The sequence below is a fragment of the Phoca vitulina genome, unplaced genomic scaffold (assembly GCF_004348235.1).
Source record: "Phoca vitulina isolate PV1807 unplaced genomic scaffold, GSC_HSeal_1.0 scaffold28, whole genome shotgun sequence".
NCBI classification, from domain to species: Eukaryota; Metazoa; Chordata; class Mammalia; order Carnivora; family Phocidae; genus Phoca; species Phoca vitulina.
This window is the reverse complement of record NW_022589731.1, coordinates 19,675,178-19,684,870: the sequence shown is the minus strand read 5'-3', so window position 1 is coordinate 19,684,870 and position 9,693 is coordinate 19,675,178.

The following is a 9,693-nucleotide window of genomic DNA, read 5'->3' as shown; positions in this document are numbered from 1 at the left end:
CTGTCAGTGGCTCCAGGAGAGGGGGAGAAGCACCACTCAGCTCCTCTGGAGGCAGACATTGAAGGCACGGGCTCCTCAGCCCTGAGCCCCCGAGAGGCAGGAGGGAGGCCCCGTGTGAAGGCTGCGTCCAGGTGAGCTCCCCAGCCAGGACTCGCAGAGGCCCAGCCCCCGGGGTGGGAGAGGGTGACTCTAGGCTTCATGTCCAGTGCAGCCCCCCGGTGGGCACCTGTGGGAGGCAGGCAAGGACCAGGACTCAGGATGAATAGCACCCCCTCCTCTTGGTGCAAAGACAGTCGGTCTTCCTGGCTCTGGAAAGAGGGACTTCAGGCCCGGAGGCCTCTTGGCCCAGGAGAGGTCCTTCTTGCTTCTTGGCTTCTTGGGTCCCGGGCTCCTCCCTCCCAGAATTCTCCCTCCCGAGGGGCCAACCTGAGGCCAGATACATCACATTTACCGTGATACAGCCTGGTGTGGGCCAGGCAATAAAAGGAGTAAGCAAGAGATGACGAATGGCTCAGAGGATTGTAAGAGTAATGTCCTCATCTGAAAATGCTCACTCGTGCACGTGCTCCCTGTGTAAAAATGTGTGAATCAGGAGCAGGGTGGCCCCTCAGGCTCCTGGAAGAGACTCCTGACTGAGTGCTCTTGCCCTTCCACTGCTTACCTGCTGGGGTAGGACTCTCGGGTGACATGTGGCCCATTTCTGGGTTGGGGAGTACCTCGAACAGAGCACTGATTCAAGGGGCAATGGGCCCTACCTGTCTCCTGCTCTGCCATTGGCAAAGCTGTGTGCCTTTGGGCAACTACATGAGCCTTAATGTTCTCACCTGTAAAATGGGGCAATATCCTCTTACCCTCACCCAGGTCGTCACAGCTTAGCTGGTGTCTGGAAGTCACTGGTACAGAGTTCCAGTGATGTGGCCCATGGGTTTAAGTCCCCAAGTCACGCCTTGGCTGAGTACCTCCCATTTAGCCTCCTCAGGGCTTGGGATGCCTTAGACTTAGAAGGTGACAAAGCAGGGCACCTGGATGGTTCAGTTGGTTAAGCAGCTGACTCTGGATTTTAGCTTGGGTTGTGATCTTGGGGTCGTGGGATCGAGCCCTGCGTTGGGCTCTGTACTTGTCATGGAGTTTGTTTGTCCCTCTCCCTCTACTCCTCCCCATGTTCATGCACGAGCAATCTCTCTTTCTCTAAGATTAATAAAGTAAACAAACAAACAAATAAATAAAATCTAAAAAAAAAAGTAGGTGACAAAGCCACCTGCAGTCTCTTCTTAGATCTGGGAGGGGAGGTGGTGGGACGGGAGGAGAAAGGTCTTCACTGGTCATTCAGTGAAGGTGGAGGGCCCAGGGCTCTTTCCCAGGGCCAGCTTGCAGCTGAGGGTGGGGGCGTGAGAAGTACTTGGGGTCTCGAATCTTGAGGGGTGGCGGGAGGGCAGTTTAGAGAAGAAGGTCAGGTGCCCAGGTAAGGGGAGAGGTGTCAAAGGTAGACTTAGAACCCAAGCTTTTCTTGCCTAAGGGGGTTCTCCCAGTTGCTCTGGGCTGTCCCTCTTCACTCCCTGGCCCCTCCCCCTTGCCCCCAGACAGCACACCCACAGTCACAGACGGGGACACTGCAGCCTCAGAAGGTGACTCAGAGCTCCTCCAACCACAGAGGCTATTAGGGAAGCATGGATCCGGCGTTAAATACAACTTACTGAGTTGCTTACTGCTTTGTGCTTACTGAGAAAGATTTAAGGAAAACTGATAAGTCTTCTTAAAAATTTATGCCAGTGAGGGTCACCTGGGTGGCTCAGTCAGTTAAGCATCTGCCTTCTGCTCAGGTCATGATCCCAGGGTCCTGGGATCGAGTCCCGCATCGGGCTCCCTGCTCACTGGGGAGCCTGCTTCTCCCTCTCCCTCTGCCTCTCCTCCCCTCACCCTCGCTCATGCGTGCGCTCTCTCTCTCCCTCTCAAATAAATAAATAAAATCCTAAAAAACAAAAAAAACTTATGCCAGGGAGAAAGCCCACTGAGCCCTGTCCTTAAACTCTGATACTTGCTAATCTCCTTGTTAACAAGGAGAAAACACCCATCAGTACCTGGCTGGGATTGAACCACTTTCTTTTCTTTTAATTATATTTACTTTTTGATAATTTCTTTTGGCAAATGATAGTGGCTTTTCCATTTATGAGGAAAAGAAATCATCCCTTTAAAAAATGCATTTTAAAAACTCTTTTTATTGTGGACATTTCCACACTCAGACCAGAAACTGAGATGAGTGCCTGACGTCCGTCCCACCCGCCACCATCAACCACCGTTGGTCTGTGGCCAATGTCATTTCTCTATTCCCCAGACTCTTCCCACACTTCATTATCGAAGCAACTCCCAACTTTGTCAGTATATGTTTCAGGATGTAAATTGCTTCTCAGTGAGTGTGCTGAAAGGAAATCATCGAACAGGGAGATCCAGATAAAGCGAAAGCTCAGAGTGGCTGGAATACCTGGAGGGTTGGGACCCTTGCTGGGCCAACTTCTTACTGAGTGCATGAGACACCTGCCCCCAGTGGGCCCTGGACCAAAGGCCAGGCCCAGGCATGGCACCTGGTTCTTCCCATCTGTATCCTTTCTGACTGGGGGCTTCTAGAAGGCAGGGCTGCTGTCTTGGAGGCTCAGGTAGAGTGTCCCCGGCCCCACTCAGGAACTGTTTGGTGAAGAAATGGTGCCCAGGAGAAACCGGCCTAGTGCACATCCTAACACAGATGTGTTAAATAACCTCCATCATCACCTTTGCCCCCAGTGTCCTGCCTGTGAGTATGTTGGTCACATGACAAAAAAGACCTCCCAGATGTAGTCAAAGTCAACCTTAAGAGAGGGAGATCACCCTGCATTACTAACATCCTGGATACTCCTTGGCCGACTCAATGTAACCACCGGAGCCCTTAGAAGCAAGCAGAAGAGAAAGGCAGAGGAGTTCCAAGAGGGAGACGGACTTGAATGTTGTTGCTGTTTTGAAGGCACAGGATGCCCTGTGAGAAGACAAGCAGGTGGCCCCTGAGAGGAGCCAGAGAAGCCCCGCTGATACCCATCAAGGAAATGGGCACCTCAGGGACCACAAAGAAATGAATTCTACCAGCAACCTGAATGAGCTCGGAGGTGGTTTCCTCCCCAGGACCTGCGCACAAGAGCCCAGCCCAGCTGGCCCCTTGACTTCATTCTCGCGAGACCTGGAGCAGACAGCCCGCCGGCTTTCTGACCTCTAGAGCTTCGAGGCAACAGATGGATGTTGTCTTAAGCTGCTAAGTTTGGGATAATTTGTTTCCCAGCAGAAGACTGATAACAGATAGTAAACACTTTCTGTCACTTCTCATGGATGCGTAATCAAGAATGACCCTTTGGCCAGAGCACAGTCCCAAGAGATAATCCAGTTCCACCCTGAGTGTCAGGAGCAGGGATGTGACGCCCAGAGAGAGGAAGGGGCCCACCCAGGGTCTCGGAGCAAACCAGGAGGGTCACTGAGGTGCAGGACCTGAGCCTGGGGACTTGCAGCCTGTCCACCAAGTACCTGAGCACACCAAGCAAGGTTCAGCCGGGTTGGATGGGAGGCCCCCGAACAGTGTTCACACCCTTCTAGCACCCCACACCACACCATAACTGTAGCGACACTCTCTCTGGGCTTTGCTCAGGGCTTTGGTTTTGTGTAGACAACAGAAGTTTGTTTTCTCTCGGTTCTGGAGGCCGGGAAGTCAAAGATCAAGGTGCCAGCCAGGTGGATTTCATACGGATGCCTCTTCTTGGGGCTTGTAGGTGGCTGCCTTCCCACCATGTGCTCACATGACCTCTTCTTTGTGCATGCTTGGAGAGAGAGATCTCTCTCTCCCTTTTCTTATCAGGCCACCAACCCTGTAGGATTAAAGCAACAACAAAAGTAGATCTAATTGGTCACCACTGGAGGATGCTGGAGAACCAAGCCATGCTTTTGAAAACAATAAATGAAAGAATTAGGCATTTATCTTGCCTTCTCTTTACTAACTGTACCACAAGGTGAAAACAATAATAAACAAGGAAAACTTCACTTTTATAGAAGTATTCCATCCGCTAAATGAAGAAAAAATAGTGGATTTTGAATATTATAATTTTGGATTTAGAAGCGTTGTTAGTTATTAACATCATTAGAAGAAAGACAACCAGAAGTTATATGCTCCTGATGGAAACACACACCACCATCCACCAAGCCTTCTTGCCAAAAATATCTACCCTGAGTCTGCCTGAGCCTGTATGACATCTTCTTTTATTTTTTTAAAGATTTATTTATTTATTAGAGAGAGAGAGAGAGAGAGGGTGCACACAGGGGTGAGGGGTGGGGATGGGGAGTCTAGGGGTGGGGAGGGGCAGAGGGAGAGGGAGAGAGAGAGACTCCCCAGCAGGCTCCCCACTGAGCTCGTAGCCTGATGCGGGGCTCGATCTCACAACCCTGAAATCATGACCTGAACTGAAATCAAGAGTTGGATGCTTAGGGCGCCTGGGTGGCTCAGTCAGTTAAGTGTCTGCCTTTGGCTCAGGTCATGATCCCAGGGTCCTGGGATTGAGCCCCAAGTCGGGCTCCCTGCTCAGCGGGAAGCCTGCTTCTCCCACTCCCCCTGCTTGTGCTCTCTCTCTCTCTCTCCCTCTCTGTCAAAATAAGTAAATAATATCTTTTTTAAAAAAAGAGTTGACACTTAACCACCGAGGCGTCCCTGTATCATGTCTTCTTTACCCATTCATCCAACAGTGGCCACTGAGCTTGCTTCCATGTCTTGTCTATTGTAGATACCGTTGCAATGAACATAGGGGTACACACATCTTTTCAAATTAGAGTTTTCATTGGTTTTCAAATAATAAACAATCAGAAGTGGAATTGCTGGATCATAGGGTAGCTCTATTTTTAATTTTTTGAGGAACCTCCATACTGTTTTTCACAGTGGCTGCACCAGTTTGCCTTCCCACCAGCAGTGTAAGAGGGGTCCCCTTTCTCCACATCCTCGCCAACACTTGTTATTTCTGGTCGTTTTGATACTAGCCATTCTGACAGGTGTGAGGCGATATCTCATTGTGTTTTGATTTGCATTTCCCTAGTGATTAGGGATGTTGAGCATCTTTTCATGTGCCTCTTGGCATCTGTATGTCTTCTTTGAAAAAATATGCGTATTCAGAACTTCTGCCCATTTTTAATCAGATTGGCTTTTTTTTTTTTTTGCTATTGAGTTGTATGAGTTCTTCATATATTTTGACTATGGGGAATCCCTTATCGGATGTATGATTTGCAAATATTTTCTTCCATTCAGTAGGTTACCTTTTATTTTGTTGATTTCTTTCGTTGTGCAGAAGCTTTTTAGTTGGACGTAGTCCCACTTGCTTATTTCTTGCTTTTGGAGTCAGATCCAAAAAGTCATTACCAAGACCAGTGTTAAGGAGCTTACCATCTTTATTTTCTTCTGGGAATTTTATGGTTTCAGGTCTTCCACTCAAGTCTGTAATCCATTTTGAGTTCATTTTTGGGTAGGGTGTAAGGTAATGGTCTAGTTTCATTCTTTGGCATGTGGCTGTGCAGTTTTCCCAACACCAGTTACTGAAGAGACACACTGGGTTTTAATGTCATCAAAGCAACTTCTAAGGAGCTGCCTTTTCTCTAGTTTCCACCCAAGAGCAGATAGTCCCTAGAAATGATCACCGATGTTCTGTGATGCTGGCGTCCAGAGCCCCCATGTCTGTTGTCCGTGGGAAGCCGCTTTGGGAAGCAGCGTTACGGAGCACGAGTGTGCAAGAGCCAGGGAGGGAGGTGGGCCCGGAGAAAAGGCAGGACTACAGCGGCACGGCCTTGGACCCTGTCTAGCAGTGTGGACATGAGCCACTTTGCAGGTGCCATGGAGGCATCCCAGGTATTTAATTATGGGGCTGGCCTGATCAGATCTGTGTGTCGGAAAGATCCTGGCTGCATATGTAGAAAGAACCAGTTACTGAAGGTCAAGGAGAGGAGGCAGGGAGAGTAGCTAGGGGCCATTGCAGCAGTCCCAAGGGAGAGATGAAATGGGTCCAAACTAGCAGTTCTCAAACTTCAAGGGGCAGGGGGTGGGGGAGCTTGTTAACTATATAGAAGCCTAGGCATCACGTCAGAGATTCAGCTTCCTGGGCCCCACCCTAGACCTACGGAAATGGAGTCTCTGATATCGAAGCCCAGAAATCTGAATTTTTAAAAGATTTGTTTATTTACTTACTTGAGAGGGAGAGAGAAAAAAGTTTGTGCACACGAGTGCGGGGAGGGGCAGAGGGAGAGAATAGCAAGCAGACTCCCTACTGAGCACGGAGCCTGATGCAAGGCTTGATCCCACGACCCATGAGATCATGACCTGAGCCGAAATCACTAGTCGGACCCTTAACCGCCTGAGCCAACCAGGCGCCCCAGGAATCTGAATTTTTTTAAAACCTCCCAGGCCTCTAAGGTGAGCCAGGCTCAGGAAGGGGATGGCGGCTAACGAGGTAAAAGAGCTGAGGATGACACTGGGGCTTTTACATCAGGCACCTGGGCAGGTGTGGTGGGGACATTCACAGAAATGGCTGTTGCAGATCGTGAAGCGGGTCTGGGTTGGACCCAGCAGCGAAGCTGGGCAGGGAGGGAGTGCAAATCACGAACAGCCGCTCAGAGCCTCTGCGTGTGGGTGTCATTCCCATTATCCTCCCCAGCACTGCTTTGTAACATTTGACTGCATTAAATGCTCAGCCAGGGAAATGAAATTTATTTAGAAGGCTCAGGTATTTCACATCTAGGGCAGGCAATGCTTCTCTAAATTTACCAAGTCAACAGCTCATTTTTGCTGTTGGGTGGATTGTAGATCTTATGACAGAAGCAAGTGAAAATGCTACGGGCTATAAACTTTCACCTTATTGGCAAAACGTCTATTATGCAGCTAAAAACATCAGTTAATAGGCCCTGCCCTTCAACAATTGGTAGCAACAGAGTCTCAGGAGGTGATGGCAATGACATTATGTCTCTTTCACGACACGCACGTTCTTTGTATCGCCAATTACTGGCCCTACCTTCACTCCTGGCCTCAGATACTGCAGAATAAAGAGGTTCTTCCCATGGTGCTGCCATCGCTCCAATCACCTGGGGTCCTCAACTGATTTCCCTCCAGAGGTTTCTGCCTGTGCTTTTAGGATCTCCAGCCTTCATTGGTGGGGAAGACATCTGATTCTAGGAAATAGGGAAAATCATAGGAAGTTAAATCTGGGGGATGAGGCACTAATCAAGCCAGGAGATTCCAGCTGGGTCATTCACCAGATATTTGCTGGGCGTGTCTGCAGGCCAGGCTCTGAGCTGGGGGCTGGAAATGCCGACACTCACAGGACCTCGTTCCTGCCCTCCCAGGACTTACAGCCCTTCAGAGAAGACTTCTCAGGTGGGAACTCTGAGACAGAACCGTAATGCCTACGGGCTGTGGCAGCATTTTAGGACTAAGGGAGATGCCCCCCCCCGGGGGGGGGAGGGGGGAAGTGGGCAGCTCTCAGGTGCATACACAGGTTCTGATGTTTGTTTCAAACTGGCCCTGTTCCTCTCTTCAGGCAAGTTTCGATGCAGACCTAAGTCTGCAGCTTTAAGGAACCACAATTTGTTATTACCCTAAATCCGGTAGAGGTTTCGGATCGGGTGTAGGAAATTTTCACAAGAACCTAAATTTCATGTCGATTTGTGATGGATTAGCATACCAAAATTGGCATAAAGTGCACTTAATGGATGCATTACTGCAGAAGGGATCTAACCAGAGCATTTCTAAATTTATGAAATTGAAATGCACTTCAGGTTAGCGAGCAGGCTAAATTTGTCAAAGTCACAGGGCTGGAGGCAGGTCGTTGCTGGTGGCAGAGCCCCTGAGAATCTGTGCACTGGTCCCCACGGGCCCCTCACACCCAGGTGCAGCCCCTCCCCGCACAGGCAACTCCCAGCAGCCCTCCACCCCTGCAGTCCCCTTGGAAACCACCTCAAATGTGGGAACAAGGTGAAAGTGAATTGAAACTTCATCCCCGTCTCTGCTAAAGTGCTAATTAAAAAAGGAGGCATTAGCTGATAACTAATGGGCCTCAGGCATCGAAAATGGTTTCTCTTTCAGGGGCTTTTGCATTCTAGGAGGAATTCTTGGAAGACCCCACATGCTCCCGTCTTCAGTGCTCTAACGGTGGAATGATCAATGGCGAGGTTGCTGTTGTTGAGCTGGGGCCTATCGTGAGCAGTGCTCAAGGCCTGGCCTTGTCTCCTTTCCTCCCGAGTAGCCTGCTGTTCCCACTTTCAGATCACTGGGCCAGTTCCCAGAACTGTGATTCTCATCCCTTAGTCCCTGGACAAGGGACTTCCCACAGCAATTCCTTTAGAATTCGTAGCTCTGGAAAATGCCAGGCTGTAGTTTTCAAGGTCCTTCTCCCTCCAGTTGGAGACACTGAAGGCCAGAGAAGGGGTCCAGGTCCCACAGACAGCTGGTGGCAGGAACAGGAGCTGGGTCTTCTGAGCCTCAGTATTTCCCAAGTGCTTAGCACATCCCTGGCATGGAGACCCGCCCAAGCTGTATTCACCCCTCCGCTTGGTTCTCACTTCACTTTCCCATCAGGTGTGCCTTCTATTAACTTGAATTCATCGGCGTTAGCTCACACGAACGGTGGAGGAGATTTTGGTCCTTTTCCTATGTTGTTTGGTTTCTGAACCTCTGTCTCCTTGTCTGAGAAAAGAGGATAAGTAATGTTGGCTCACATTTGGCTCACGAGGCTGTTGTGAGGGTCAAATGATACAGCATGGGAATGTGCTTAGCAGAGCGCTTCTCACACGGTGGGGCTCCGTAGGTCCCCATCCCGAGGAGGGGATGGAGACTTGGCCATCTTAGTGGCTCCAGCATTCACTCCAGTGTGTGGCAAAGAGCAGGTGTTCACGGGATGACTGCTGAATGGATGCGGGAGTGAATGAATGTGACTTGGTCACCATGGCAGGTCCCTGGCCTTCCAGTTCCTGATGCCCTTGCACTGTCTTGTGTATAAAATCTTTATTCGAGCAATACTTGTTCACTGATTCAGTTCATCAGTTAAAAAAGTTATTATGTGATTGTTACGCACAAAATTAGCTTCCAATAATGTTGATGGCTAATCACAGCGAATATTTCTGAGCTCTTACGATGTCCCAAGAATTGTGCTTCGTGTTTTACAAACATTTTGTCATGAATCTTCACACAAGCCCACCGAGGTTATGTATCAGTCAGCTACGTAACCACCTCTGGCATTCAGTGGCTTACAACGGGCATTCCCCCCCTTGCTCGTGTGTGTGTAGGTTGGCTGAGCCAGTGCGGCGTCTGGCTGTAGGTGGGGTGAGTTCAGGTCTGCTCCCTGTGTGTTCGTTCTGGAGCCGTGAGGCAAGAGGCCGCAGCTTCTTGTGATATCTTCTCATTATGAGCCACCAGAGCACAAGAGAGCAAGCCCAGCCCCGCAACATGTTTCAATCTTCTCATTCAGTAACATTCTCTAAAATCTCATTGTCTAGAGCAAGGCATATGGCCGAGTCCGAAATCAAGGAATGGGGAAAAATACTGCATGCTCTTTGAGGCTGTGACAAGGGTGTAGAAGTCTGATACCCCCTTGGGATCAGTAATTCGACTGACCACTAGTAGGTGCTATCATCAGTCCCAACTGAGGCACGGAAAGTGAC